Consider the following 14,729-nt stretch of genomic DNA (forward strand, 5'->3'; position numbering starts at 1 on the left):
TCAGGCAGCATTCATGGAGGGAAATAAACAGTCGATGTTTCGGGCTGAGACCCTTCATCAGGACTGGAAAGGAAGAGGGCAGAAGCCAGAATAAGAAGGTGGGGGGAGTGGGAGGAGCACGAGCTGGCAGGGGACAGGTGAATTCAGGTGATAGATGAGGCCAGGTGAGAAGGGGAAGGTAGCAGGAGGGGGAGAAGATGTAAGAAGCTGAGAGGTGATAGAAGAGGCAAAGGGCTGAAGAAGAAGGAATCTGGTAGGAGAGGGCAGTGGACCATGGAATAATGGATGGGTGGGGGGAGGAGAGGAGATGGGCAGGTCATCGAGGCTGGGGAAGGGAGCACATGAATCAGCACATAAATGTGTAAAGAATGGAGGGATATGGACATTGTGTAGGCAGAGGGATTAATTCAGTTTGATGTTTTAATTAGTAGTTCGGCACAACATCGTGGGCTGAAGAGCCTGTTTCTGTGCTGTTCATTCATTCTCAGTCGCTGGGTTAAAACCCTGGAACACTTGATTTAACAGAACTGCGGGAGCGGATATATATGCATGGATTGCAGCTCACCACCACATCAGCATGGTCACAGTGGGTCTGCTTCCATCTTGTATGACCCTATAAGTCTACAACCACCTTCATGAAGGAATTAGGAATAGGCAATAAATGTTGGCTTTCCTTATCCAAAGAACAATGTTCAGGGATTCCTTCACGCTCACTTGACTGGACAGTAGATGCCTCAGCTTAACATCAGATCTGAAATATGGCACCTTCAACAGTGCTGCACTCCCTCAGTACTTTATCCACCCTTCACTATTTTGAAGAAGAACAAAGCGTTTTTTCCCAATAACTTAGCTGATTTTTGACCTTAGATTATCTGGTCTTTGCAATGTGCAAATTGGCTATCACATTTCCTACAAATGCAGCTATTTTTGAAAAGTACTTCAGTGGTTGAGAAACACACTTGGATATACTGAAGTCATGAAAGATGCTGTATGAATGCAAGTTCCTTGCATAATCTTGCACAGCTCCTTAAAGCTGATGTGTACATTGGAACTAATAACGTCAAGATTAGTACATTGGAATTGATGTAAAAGCAGCCCAGCCTCACTTAATGTGATCTCTCCTACACAGAGCTGCAGTTTGACTGCTGGGGGTGATCCTTATTCCCTTCTCATGGTTCATTGAGCCACTCGGTTAGAAAACTATTTGTTCTGAACACAATTGTGAAGGACGTAGCAGCCGACTTACATTAGACAGCTACCTGACCATTGTGCCTGCATCAGAACTGGGTGCAGTCTCAGCCCTTTCAACGTATCAAACTCCTCATCAATGGGAGGCAGAGTCTGCTGCCTAAAGTTCAGATACCTGTCCCATCGACGCTCAAACAAGTTGTGTTGATTCCGTCAATTCAATCAGGCAGCATCCCAGATTCCTAGCAGACTATTCCTGGAGGCTAGGACTCTAGGTTAGGTTAAGCCCTGGGTTGTTGGTAATGATTCTACAGAATGTAGTTTTCAGTCGCACTGGCCATACCTCCAATAATACATCAGCTCATGACCTTCAGTATCAGCAGCAGTGTGGGCAAGTGCCAGAAAATGCAATATAAATGTTTTTTTCTCATAAAAACTGAGGCCCTCCCCTGCCCTCAATGCAGTAAATGTTTCATATGACCAGAAGCAGCCAATACTACAAGAATAAAGGTGAAGTTGGTTATTCTGTTCATTCCACAGCCACCGAAATCTGCATGGTTCTGGAATGTGCTGCTGGAGGAGGTGGAATCAGATACAGTTACTATGTTTAGGAGGCATTTGGATAGCATAGCAGGTTATGGTCCCAATGCAGGCAAATGAGATTAGTGTAGATCTGCAGAAATATTGGCATGGACAAGGTGGGCCAAAGGGCTGATTTCTAAGCTGTATAACTCTATGGCTCTGTCATTCAAATCGCACCACGCACCTGGAATGAATGCAATTGGGTAGAGAAGCTCAGCTTCTTCCAGGATACAGCAGTTCACTTGATTTACTTCTCTTCCTACTGGACCTTAAGGAGCATCATTCGTGCCGGTATTATGCAGGGATGAGAGCTAGGAACTCTTGAGGCAATCATTGACATCCTGCAAGCAAGATCAACTCTGTATCAGATACGATTCCAGATTCTCACCTTCAGTTCTTCTTACCCCATGTTTTTTGCTGGAACTCACTGGCCAAATGGTACTTGAATGATGATCTTAGATCACCTGGCCCTCAGGTTGTGCCCGGACCAACAATAAATCAACCCACAGCAGGATTTAGAAATTTCAGATTGGTGGGCAACATTCACAAGTGGCAGGAATTCCAACACAGTAAAGGCCGGACTAAAGCACTGACACATTATAATTTACACAATGCTTTACTGAAACTCACCGAGATATGTTGAGAAAACCTCCACCCCCAATGCTTCAACACAAGGAAGAAACAGCAAAGCCACAGGGGGAAAATATCGCCTCCAGATTCCCCTCTAATTTATCCTGACTGCAACATAAAGTGACAATCATTAGTCATTAGTCATGTCCAGGTTAAGATCCTGAAATTCGTAGTACCACCATAGCTCACCAACATCTGAAGGTAACGGTGGATCACCATTAAATGTGGCCTTGGTGGTCAGGCAAAATATACAAATGGCAGAATTACTATAAAAAGGGTTGAGAGAAGCTTGAGGAAACGTAGAAAAGGGATCTGAAAATGGAGAGAGAGAGAGAGATAGATGCAGAATAGTAGAGTGTGATTGAATCAGAGATTAACAACAACACAGATAGAGACAACGAAACAAAGTTAGAGAATTAGGGGAACTGGATAGAGACTCATAATGAGTCATAATATGAGTTATAGACATCTGCTAATGAGTGAGTGAGATCGTGAACACAGAGAATGAGATATAGGGAAGTTGTAAGTACTTACATGGAATGGAGAACCTTTCCTTAGTGTGCATTCAAATATTCCCTTCCTCACAATGTAGAAACTGGCTGTGCTGAACCACATTTGTAAGGGACCCAGCAGAAGCAAGGACTTTATTTACATAGACTGATTTATATGGGCCAGATTTAGGCCAGATTTAGGCACTGGCTTACAGGGGCTTAATGCAGATTTTTAATTAATTTTCATCTCTTCCGCTGTTGCTTGCCTTAGACACACAGCAGACCCCTCTTTAAAGAGAGAACGAGAAGAGAAAGATGAGAGGACAAAAAGAATGAGGATGAGGAGAAAGAAAAGAGAATGGTAAGGGATCAGAGAGAGCGAGAGAGGGAATTAAAATAGACTTTGAAAAAATGAAAAAAAAGAGAGGGAGGAGATATTGAGAGGGAATGAGGTGCTAATGGATCCAATACCAATAGGTACCTGCTGGTGGTGCTGTTGAACTGTGTGAAGTTATTGCACTCCGAGCACCACCAACTGCAGCATAGGGGTAGTGCAGCCCAACACAGTCATTCATTACACAGTCGAGAGAGGGAGTCTGGTAGTGTGTAGGTTGAAATATCCAAACCATAGTAGGTCGCTATGGGATGCGTACAGGAATTTAGATTTTGCCACTGTGGAAGGGGTACGTATTATACATGCGGGAGTCCCTTGTGAATATTGGAAGGTCCCATGCACTTGCTTGACCTCCACTTCCACCTCAGCATGTCCCTGTACTTCAAGATTCATCATTAAGTTGTGGCTCATTGGAACAATTCCAGCCCAGCACCAAGTTCAAGAAACTCTGGAAATGTAACCCTAAACTCTTAAAAAAGGAATTCCCCTCAGCATTTCCTCTTCATTATCTCACCTTGGAAACACATTTTCTTCCAGGTCTAGGGTGCAACACGTTGCTACTTCTGGAGCCACTAGTTTGGTAGGATGCTTGAAAATGGTGAACTGTGTACCCACGGACCATCTGAGGGCAACGTGGGGCAGAAAGAACAGGGTCAACAGACAAGCTAGATAGTACAGGGTAGGATGCAGAGAGCAAAATTCAGTTGAACAGTGCTATATCAAGAGGCAAGGATAGGAATGGTCGGAAGAGCATTGGTATAGTCCAAACTGGAAGTGATAGTTTTTAGCAGGAAACCACAGCTCAAGATTATTATATTGTCACAGAGTCACAGAAAGGTACAGCACAGAAAAAAAGCCCTTTGGCCCACTGAATCTGTACTGACCATCAACCATCCATCTATAATAACCCTTTATTAATCCCATTTGTTATACAGTATGTCTATACAACATCTTAAAAGGCACTTTATCAATACAAGTCATTCCTTCTTTCCATCTTTCTTACAAAATAGATAACTTCAAGAAAGGGATTTTGTTGCTTCAAGTGGAGATATTTACTGTTTTGAGTTGGCTGCCATCCCAGTTATTGGCTGTGCTGCTGTTTTCTTATACATTTCCACTGGTAAGTTAACAAACTCTGGGTTGTTGACCTTCAGGCACTTACAGAGGATTGAGAATGTTCCAAAGTCTTGCACTATAGTCAGAATGAATTCTCAATCAAGTTACATGCTTACCCCCAAGTAGTGAAGAGTGAACTAAAGGTTGTTAATTTAAGGCAAATGATGACTTTTTAAAAGGAACTGAGTCGATAACTGTCAAACTGAATGGCAATTAAGAATAGTAACAGATCTGCTTTATTCATATGGGAGTAAGGAAGAAAACATTGAGTTCTTCGAAGAGATTTTTTTATGTTATCCCAAATAACAGACATAAGGTAGGTGCAGATATCAAATTAAAAACGGATTAAAGATAAAAGAGGTTTGCATTTCTGAAGTCCTTTCTCATCATTTTCAGAATGTCCTAAACTCCTCTACTGCCAACAAACTACTTTTGAAGTGTAGACACTGTAATAGGAAAGCAAGTTCTGCAAAGAAAGCTCCCACGAACTCCAATAACTAGATAATTTGCTTCAGAAACATTGATTAAGTGATTAACATTACTTAGGATGCTGAGATTAACTCCACTGTTTTTCACCTGATACAGCAAATGGGGTCTCAGGTGAGATCTCCAGAAGTCTCTACATTCAGTTGCTCCTTCTACACTTTACTAAGTGTCAGCCTAGATTTATGTGCACAAGGGTCTTGACCTCAGGACTTTATATCTCAGAGGTGGAAGTGCTGCCAACTCAGTCACAGCTGACGCATAAACAGATCTCTACCCATCCAAATTTCAAGTCAGGAATTGCACTGATATTGGAATGGTCATCACATTTATTAGAGTTGTTTTAGAGACATCTAGATCCTCAATTTCCCATTAATTACTCTAATACAGTCCAGGATTGTTTGCTTGTTCCTGTAACATGGAATCCAGAGTATTTCTGAATCCTTGCCTGAGCTCTTTATTTACATGACTAATGAGTTGGAGATAGAGTAGGGTATATGATTCACAGCAAGTGGAATATTATACAGGAAATAAAGTTATCTTACATAGAAAACATAGTCTTATTTGAAGAGAAAACAGGAACTATAGCACTTTCTAAAAACAGGTTAATTTCATGATAAATACTGTGATGTATATAAATCTTAGATATAAAAACAATTGCAGTTACTTCCAACATTGTGGGCAATAAATTTGATTGCCATGTGCATTATCCAGTAACTTAAATTTTGCTTGGTTATGGTGCTCTCAATCTGCCCAGTCCTTCTATCGTCACTTTTACACCAAAGATACAAAAGCCTGAAAGCACATACCACCAGGCTTCTATCCTGCTGTTATAAGACTATTGAATGGTTCCCTAGTACGATAAGATGGACTCTTGACCTCACAGCCTACCTCGTCATGGCCTTATTGTCTACCTGCACTGCACTTTCTCTGTAACTGTAACACTTTATTCTTCATTCTGTTATTGTTTTCCCTTGTACTACTTCAATGCGCTGTTGTAATGAAATGATCTGTATGGATGGCATGCAAAACAAGTTTTTCACTGTACCTCGGTACATGTGACAATAATAAACCAATTTAATTTACCAATTAGGCCATAATTCTGCAGCAATGGGTTTCCCAATGGAAATGCATCTTTACTAATATAAACAGAAGTACCAGCTGTGATTCAGTGGATATCTTGTTGGCTTCCGAGTCAGAGGTTCAAGTCTTATCTTGGTGAATTTTCTACGAAAACTTGGAGTGATATTTCAGTACAGCGCCACTGGTACTGCCATCTCATGGACAAGAGTTGAAACTGGGGCTCCATCTGTTCTCCTAGGTAGATATAAAAGATGCTTTGGATTTAGTAATGCAGTAGGTGCATTATCCAAAGAATCCTGTCCAGTATTTATCCCTCAACCACAAATGCAGATTATTTGGTCATTATTACATTAGTGTTTGTGAGCTCTTGCTATGCACAACATGGTTGCCAAGTTTCCTATCTTTCTTCTTTGGTAGTGATTCAGGGAGCAGTTGTTCAGCCAATGGAAGAAGGTGACTGAGGAAGATCCCCGCAATGACGTCCCCTGTGGCAGACAGCAGGGAGACCCCTCTGTAGTTACCACGGTCAGACTTGTCTCCTTCTTCTAATACTGGTCACAATTACAGCATCTTGTAGACTCCTGGAACATCCTCCTCTTCCCAGATGCGGGCGATGAGGCCATGGAGTTGTGACGGAAGTTCCTCACTGCAAATATTTTAGGATTTTGATGGGACTACCATCTGCTCCGAGAACCTTGTTATTTCTGAGTTGGGATATGGCCTTCCCAATATTCTGTCGGTAGGGAGTGGTGGCAAGATTGGCCCGGATAAGCTGATATGGGATGGAATCAAGGGTGATCACATCAAGAACAAAAGGAGGTCTTCCAAGTATTCCTTCCAGCACTGCTGACAACCTCTCTGTTCCTGATGAGTTCACCTTGTTTTCTTGGCTCTCCTGAGTCCATAGGCTTTAGATGGCTTTTACAGCACATACCAGTGCATGTCATGGCTGTCAGCAAGTTGCAGAGCCTCCCTCATCCCCCCCAACCACCGTCTGTTTTGTAGGTCCCAGGTTTTCTGCTGGACCTCTGCTTTCAGGCACCTGTACAGCTGTTTCTTCTCCCTTGAAGAAAAGTGGAGCTTGCAATCCGGGAGCGCCTTATTCTTGTGATTAGATAGCTCCTGGACATTCTCATCAAACTAGTTCAGGTGCTTCTTTTAGACAAGTCCATGTCTCTCAATTATGGTGGGCTTCAGGGCAGCCCATAAACTGTGGACACTTTGTAGCTCCTGTAGACTGGCAGCTGAATAAGACCATAAGATATAGAAGCAGAATTAGGCCATTCGGCCCATTGAGACTGCTCCACCATTCAGTCGTGGCTGATTTTTATTTCAACCCCATTCTCCTGCCTTCTCCCCGTAACCCTTAACCCCCTTACCAATCAAGAACCTGTCAATCTCTGCCTTAAATATGCTTAATGACTTGGCCTCCACAGCCCTCTGTGGCAATGAATTCCACAGATTCATCACCCTCTGGCCGAAGAAATTCCTCCTCATCCCTTTACTGTGCCCTTGGATCCTAGTCTCTCCTCCTAATGGTTGTTTAGACTACACTTAAAAGCATTTAACTAGCTAAACTTCGGCATGTCTACAAGGTTCTATATTAATGTAAAGATGTCCCTCTTTATATCGCAGTGGCTCATTTTCTCGTCAAAGCAAATGAAGTGGTGAAAATGTTTGACTTTAATTCAGTCTTACCAATTTTTCCAAAATCTGGTTAAATTTTTTGCAATTTTAAAGGTTTCAGCAAGGCTTCCATTTTTAAATGTTACAGATCTTCTAACATATTTGGTATTACTTGTGGAAAGGGGACTCATAAGATATCTTTATATGCAGATGACCTGTTACTCTATATCTCCAACCCGGAGAAATCTATCCCTGCAGTATTATCACTACTTGCTCAATTTAGTGTTTTCTCTGGTTATAGATTAAATCTTAATAAGAGTGAATTTTTCCATTAAACATGCAAGTCCCAATCTATAGGCAATTACCATTTAGATTAGCGACTGATTATTTTTCGTACCTGGGTGTTAAAATTACCAAGAAACACAAGGACTTATTTAAAGTGAATTTTTTACCTTTAATTAATTACGTTAAACAATTATTTACTAAATGGTCCCCATTCTCTTTATCATTGATTGGCTGAATTAATGCAGTTAAGATGAATATTTTACCAAAATTTTTGTATCTAGTTCAAGCAATTCCAATTTTTATTTCGAAATCCTTTTTCGACACTATTGATTCCAAAATTCTTTCATAGATATGGCAGAATAAAAACCCAAGGTTAAGTAAGAAATATTTACAAAGATTAAAAAAGGATGGTGGTATGGCTTTGCCTAATTTTAGATTTTACTATTGGGCAATTAATATTAGATATGTGGCGACTCACCGTCTAGTCGGGCGAACCGGCTCGGCAGTCGGGTCGCGCGGCGTCGGAGCGACGAGGCCCAAGATGGCGGCGGGCCTCGTCTTTCCGAGCGACGGGGAGAACCCGCGCGCGGGAAAGTCCTGATGACGTAGGACTTACGTCATTGCCGGTTTTTTTGGGCGGGAGTTTTTCTCCCTTAAAGGGCCCGCACAAGGCGGGAAAATAAACCAGTTCTGTTTGGCAATCCTCCGAGTAGAGTCTTGTTTTATTCCGCGGTAGCAACCGCTACAGATACTTAATTTTCTGGGCACAAGATTTAGATGCAATTCATTGTCCCTGTTGGGTACACCTTGAGTGTGAATCGGTGCAAGGATTTTCATTAGTTTCTATTTTAGGAGCTTCATTCCCTTTTGCACTTACTAAATTGAGTAAACAGGTGACTAATCCAATAGTTAAACATATAATATGGATATGGTTTCAATTTCGTAAATTTTTTGGATTGAATAAATTTAATTTATCAAGTCCTGTTCAATCTAAATTTTTCTTTCAACCATCTAGAATTGACTCAGCCTTTTCCTTATGGAGAATGAAGGGAATAACATGTTTTCGAGATTTATTCATTGATAACTGTTTTTTATCTTTTGAACAGTTGTCTAATAAACACAATCTGCCGAGATCACATTTTTTTCGATATTTACAGATTAGAAATTTTTTAAGTTACTTTACCTTCTTTTCTGACACCATAAAAAATTGAAATTACGGAAAAAATTTTAGGTTTTAATCCTTATCAGAAGGGCCTGATGGCAATAGTTTATGATCGGATTATGAAAATACGTTCAGAGGAACTTGATAAAATTAAGAATGAATAGGAAAGAGAACTCTAGATACTTTTACCTACAGAGGCATGGAAGAAAATTCTTCAATTAGTTAATACATCTTCTATGTTTGCTAGACACTCTTTGGTACAGTTTAAGGCGGTTCACAGGACCCATATGTCCAAGGACAAGCTAGCCGTTTTTATCATCATATAAATCCTGTATGTGACAGATGTAATTCGAAGGTGGCCTCCCTGACACATATGTTTTGGTCCTGTCCCCTTTTAGAAAAATATTGGAAAGACATTTTTAACATTATTTCATCTGTATTGAACATTGATTTACAACCTCTTCCTATTACTGCAATTTTTGGGTTACCAATGATGGAATCTCGCCATTTGTCTGCTTCTGCTTGTCGCATGATCGCTTTTGTCACATTAATGGCCAAGTGATCCATTTCTTTCAAATGGAAGGATCCAATACCTCCCACCACTTTTCAGTGGTTTTCTCAAACTATAGTACGTCTAAATTTAGAAAAAATTAGGAGTGGTACTATTGATCCTTTGCTTAAATTTGAGGAACTTTAGAGTCCATTTATTCAATATTTCCGTATGATGTAAGCTGACCTTTTTCAGATCCTTTTCAAAAACCCTGGAATACAGAGGAGCGGAGTTGACGACATAATAATGTTTTTTTTTAATTGAAGAAATATCAGTCCAGTTTTTTCTTTGAAGTTTTTGGTTTCTTTTTGGTCTATTATCAATTTTTTTTTGATTTGGGGGTTCTTCTTTCATATAATTAAATCTCATTTCTTTTCAATCTTTCCTTTTGTATTTGTTCACTTGATAAGAGAACGGGAGGTCTAGATTAATCTTTTTTTATTCCATGTGATTATATATATTAACTGTTATGATTGCTATCCTGATCTCTTTACACCATATGTATAATTACTAATGTTATATATATTATTTTGTACTAATTTGAAAATTAATAAAAAGATTGAAAAAGAAATGTTACAGATCAGATTCACTGATCTCATAGAGCCATAGAGCCAAGCCAAGCTAATATGCAAAGGAAGAAAGAATATTCTTTCATAGCTTCATGAGATTATCAAGTTCTTTTCTGGCAATTGTACTTCTGAAATATAATTGCCATTGTATTGTTGGAAAGGTGTTTGCCAATTTATACATACCAAGACTCCAGGAAAAGCAATGTGTTTTTTGACCAGATGCATTTGTGTGATCTTAACATTTGGGGCGGCATGGTAGCGTAGCGGTTAGCATGACGCTATTACAGCGCCAGCGATCAGGGTTGGATTCCCATCGCTTTCTGTAAGAAGTTTGTACGTTCTCCCATGTCTGCGTGGGTTTCCTCCGGGTGCTCCGGTTTCCTCCCACATTGCAAAGACGTACGGGTAGGTTAATTTGGGTTTAAAATGGGCAGCGCAGACTCGTTGGGCCGGAGGGGCCTGTTACCATGCTGTACATAAAAATTTTAAAAAAATTTAAACTGATAAATATCATCAGAGTGTAAGGAAGAACTCTCATGCCCTTCTTAGTAACAGAGCTATTTTTCCACCTGATAGGATAGACCAATGTTGTCTTCAACTGGTGGAAGAAGGCACGTCTAAATCTATGGGCCCCCCTCACAATACACTATGTTAATTTTTCTGCCCTAGTCTTTGGACTGAGACTTGAGCCCACCACCTTCTGATTCAGAGGAGAGACTGCTAACCACTGAGAGAATTAAGAATAAAAGCACAATGGAGAACAAGTCACAAAGGTATATTGGATAAAGAAAATAATCTGAGACAAGATTTAAATTAACTGGATAAATGTGTTTGCAAATGCATCAACAGATTGGTATAGGAACTTTTCAATCCTGAGGCTATTTAGGGGGATGAAATAAGGATGTTTCCCAAATGGCAAAATTAGCATTCTTCAGGGAATAGATTCACATGAACAAAGTAAAGGAAAAGAATCAGATTTGACCTAACAGTACAAAAGTATGAGGAGTGTTGAAGGTGTAGAGGGGTGGTGTGAAAAATAATTACATAAATTGTATAACGCACATTCATTTCATTCTGCCTAACCAGTCCATTACATCTTATTGTTCCGAAGTTCTTCTTCTTAATTACACTATAAAGTGAAAATCTGTGGCTCACATTTTCTTTATTTTAAGATACAGGCCACGTGCTTCTGATGGTGTGTTTTTTGACACAGAAGATAGTGCACTTGAAAGTGGTGTTGTGCTATAAGACTAGATATTATTTGCACCTATCACAACATAGATTCCTATTTATTCTTGCAGTCCTTGCTGGTGATTATTCTCCACACAAGCTTCCCACTTCTTTGACATCATTCAGCCTTATCAGGCTAACCCTCTACTCCTTGGAACATCTAGCTTTTGTCAGATAGATCTATGCTTTTTAATATCATCTACTCCATTCAAAATTGAGCTCCATATTCTAAACATTTTGAATATAGTTCTTCCAGAAATCCCCATATAAAGAAATACCTTTCAAACAATAAATTTCTTTTTCTTGTCTTGCTCTTCAAGTCATAGTATTAGAAAAATGGAGACCTGTTTCAATAACCTTTGTTCTCTTGTCAGCTGGTTTCCATTAGAGCTGTGTTTGAAATATGCAGTTAGCCGAAGGGCTTGTCATAACAAATACCTGGTTCATTGAAACCTTGTTTTGTCACAACATTGCTTTATTGTGTGCATTCTCAGGGGACCCTGGGAACATAAGTATGCTGTAGCAATGAAGGGCAATTTGCCTCATCTTTCTCATGTTCAGATAGATTTTACACCGAGCCATTTTTCTGTTCTATGACTCTATGACTCTATTTTCCTGTTGTCTTCACTGATCATCTATATTCTTCACTAAATAATTATCCAGAACCTATCAGGGTGACACAGTGGCACAGTTAGTAGAGCCACCACCTCACAGTGTCTGAAACCTGGGTTCAATCCTGACCTCGGGTGCTGTCTGTGCAGAGTTTGCATGTTGGGTTTCCTTCAGGTGCTCTGTTTGCCTCCCACATCCCAGACATGTGAAGGTTGGTAGGTTACCTGGCCACTGCAAATCACTCTTAGTGCATAGGTGAGTGATGGAATCTGGGAGCCGTTGATGAGAAGGTGGGGAGAATAAAAAAAATGTGGGATTAACGTAGGATGAGTGTAAAAGGGTGATTGATGGTCAGCACATTCTCAGTGGGCTGAAGGGCCTGTTTCCATGTTGTATAACTCTATGACCTTTCCTTGAACTTCGTAATGGTAAAATTGTTTTCTGCTCTTCATCTTCACATTCATGGTGCTTGTCCTAAGACCTTGGTCTCATGCAACACTTACTATGGTCCAATAGTCAATTGACAGATTCATCATAATCCTACTTTCTTAATACACAATACAAAGTCCTTCAAGGCTTGTTTTCTTTTCTAAAGATCTTAGGACCTGGATCTTTCGTTTTCACTTTACCAGCAATGGATTGCAACCTCCACCTCCCCCACTGCTCTGCAGCTCACATGCCACTGCTCGCCTCTCCCAAGAATATAACAAAATAGGACTAGAAGTGGTCTGTTTGGCTCCCTGTCATTTAGTAAGGTAGTAGCTCATTTATTTTCCCTGTGTTCCTATACAATTCCCATATTCCTTGACTCCCTTTGTACCCAAAGATCCATTGATCCCAGCCTTGGATATAAACAACAATGGATCATTTACACACTCTGGTATAGGAATGCCCAAAGATTCACAATCTATTGAGTGAAGAAATTTACCTTCATTTCAGTGTTGATTAACTAACTGTTATACTGAAATGATCAATCTCAGTTCTGCACTCTTAAGGCAGGCAAATCATCCTCAATTTGCGTCTGATGATTTGAAAATATTTGCTACACTGATTCCTGGGGAGAGCAATATGAGGAAAGATTTAGTAGACTGGGTCTATGTTCCCTAGAGTTTAGAAGAATGTGAGGTGATCACATGGAACCATAACATTCTTAATGGTTCAAGTGAATACAAACTCAAATTATCTTTGTACAAATTTTCCATATGGGCTCCTCCAGTCAAGTGCCTTAAGCTGTTTATAAATTTCAGCGAGATCGCTGAGACTTCCAAAACCCAGGGAATATAGTCTTTGTCTACTTAATCCCTCCTTCTAGGACTATCCTCTCATCCTAGAAATCAGGCTAGTGACCCTTCCAATCAGTTTTCTGTATGTTTCCCCTCCAGGAATGGTGGGGGAAAAGTCTTTGGGACTTTGGAAAATTTACTTCCCATCATTAGACCACTTAGTGTAATTTCCCAGTGCCACTGAGTTTGTTCTAATGTCCTAACTTATACTTATCACTCAATCAACAGCCTATTTAAAAAAAACATCAGCTGATCATTTGCACATCCATGGGATGTTGTTGAATATAAATTAATTGCGGTGTTTCCTTTACTACAACAGTGCCAACACTAGTCCATGGGCCTCAGAGGGTCTTGCTTTATTCAAAGTGCTATAGGAAAGAAAGTCTTTCTTTAAGACAGGAGTGGTATATGACTTGTAGCCTTGCCTTTCTTGACAGGCAAGATCTTATTTAGATCTCCCAGCTTGAAGAACCTGTTGGATAGTTAAGTCAGCTGCCTGATGAGGAACACCACTGATTATAGCAATGAAAGTAGGCATTGCCTAAACTTCATTTGCCACTCAATCCTTCTAGATAGCATCAGTTGGCCTTTGTTAAACCAGTCATTTCAAGGAGGTGCTGTTGTTTATTACCTTGTCAATAGAATAGCATAACCAAAAGTGCAGTGATCTAATATTACTGTCTGGAAAGATTACCACAAGAGCAGAGGGAATTGGCAGTGAAAGGATCTCAGGTCCCAGTTAGTGCTTGTGTAAGTGAGGTTTCAGTCACATTCTGGCAAAGCTTATGTGTAACTATATTCTTTGTGTGTGAGCTTTTGTGTGTGTATTTGTGGGTTTTAATGCTTGTATGTGAATGCATGTGTGTATGTGGATTTCATGTATGTATTTAAATGACTCTGTATTCTGTTATTGTTTTTACTCTGTACTACCTCAATGCACTGTGTAATGAATTGATCTGTACGAATGGTATGCAAGACTAGTTTTTCACTGTACCTCGGTGCAAGTGACAATAATAAACCAATACCATTGTTTGGCAGAGAGAAGATGTGGGCTGATTCAATGGGTGTAAAGGGTTCCAATGCATCACATCTGCCTCACTGAACAAAAGCTCAGAAACTGGGCAGCTATTTAGGGTCATGTTGCTCAGAAGTGATGGATGGAGAAGAAAGCTCATCAGGTCTTGGTGGAACCTTGTACTATGACCTTATTTGTTAGTTTAATCACTATCAGACAAGGTAATCAACATACTGAAGCACCACAAACTTCTAGTTAACTGTTCTCTCTCCAGCAAGTTAAATAATTTCCTCGTTCAGAAAGCCCATTCATTTCCCCAGCTGGACTGCATTAGTGTCTGATTGTCTCATTCCTCCTCAAATATAGATTTGGTTTAATGGCATCCAGCAGTCAAGCAAACCAAGTTTGGAAATGATATAAGCTGTTTCAG

Source organism: Pristis pectinata, chromosome 20, assembly GCF_009764475.1.
Source record: "Pristis pectinata isolate sPriPec2 chromosome 20, sPriPec2.1.pri, whole genome shotgun sequence".
Lineage (NCBI taxonomy): Eukaryota > Metazoa > Chordata > Chondrichthyes > Rhinopristiformes > Pristidae > Pristis > Pristis pectinata.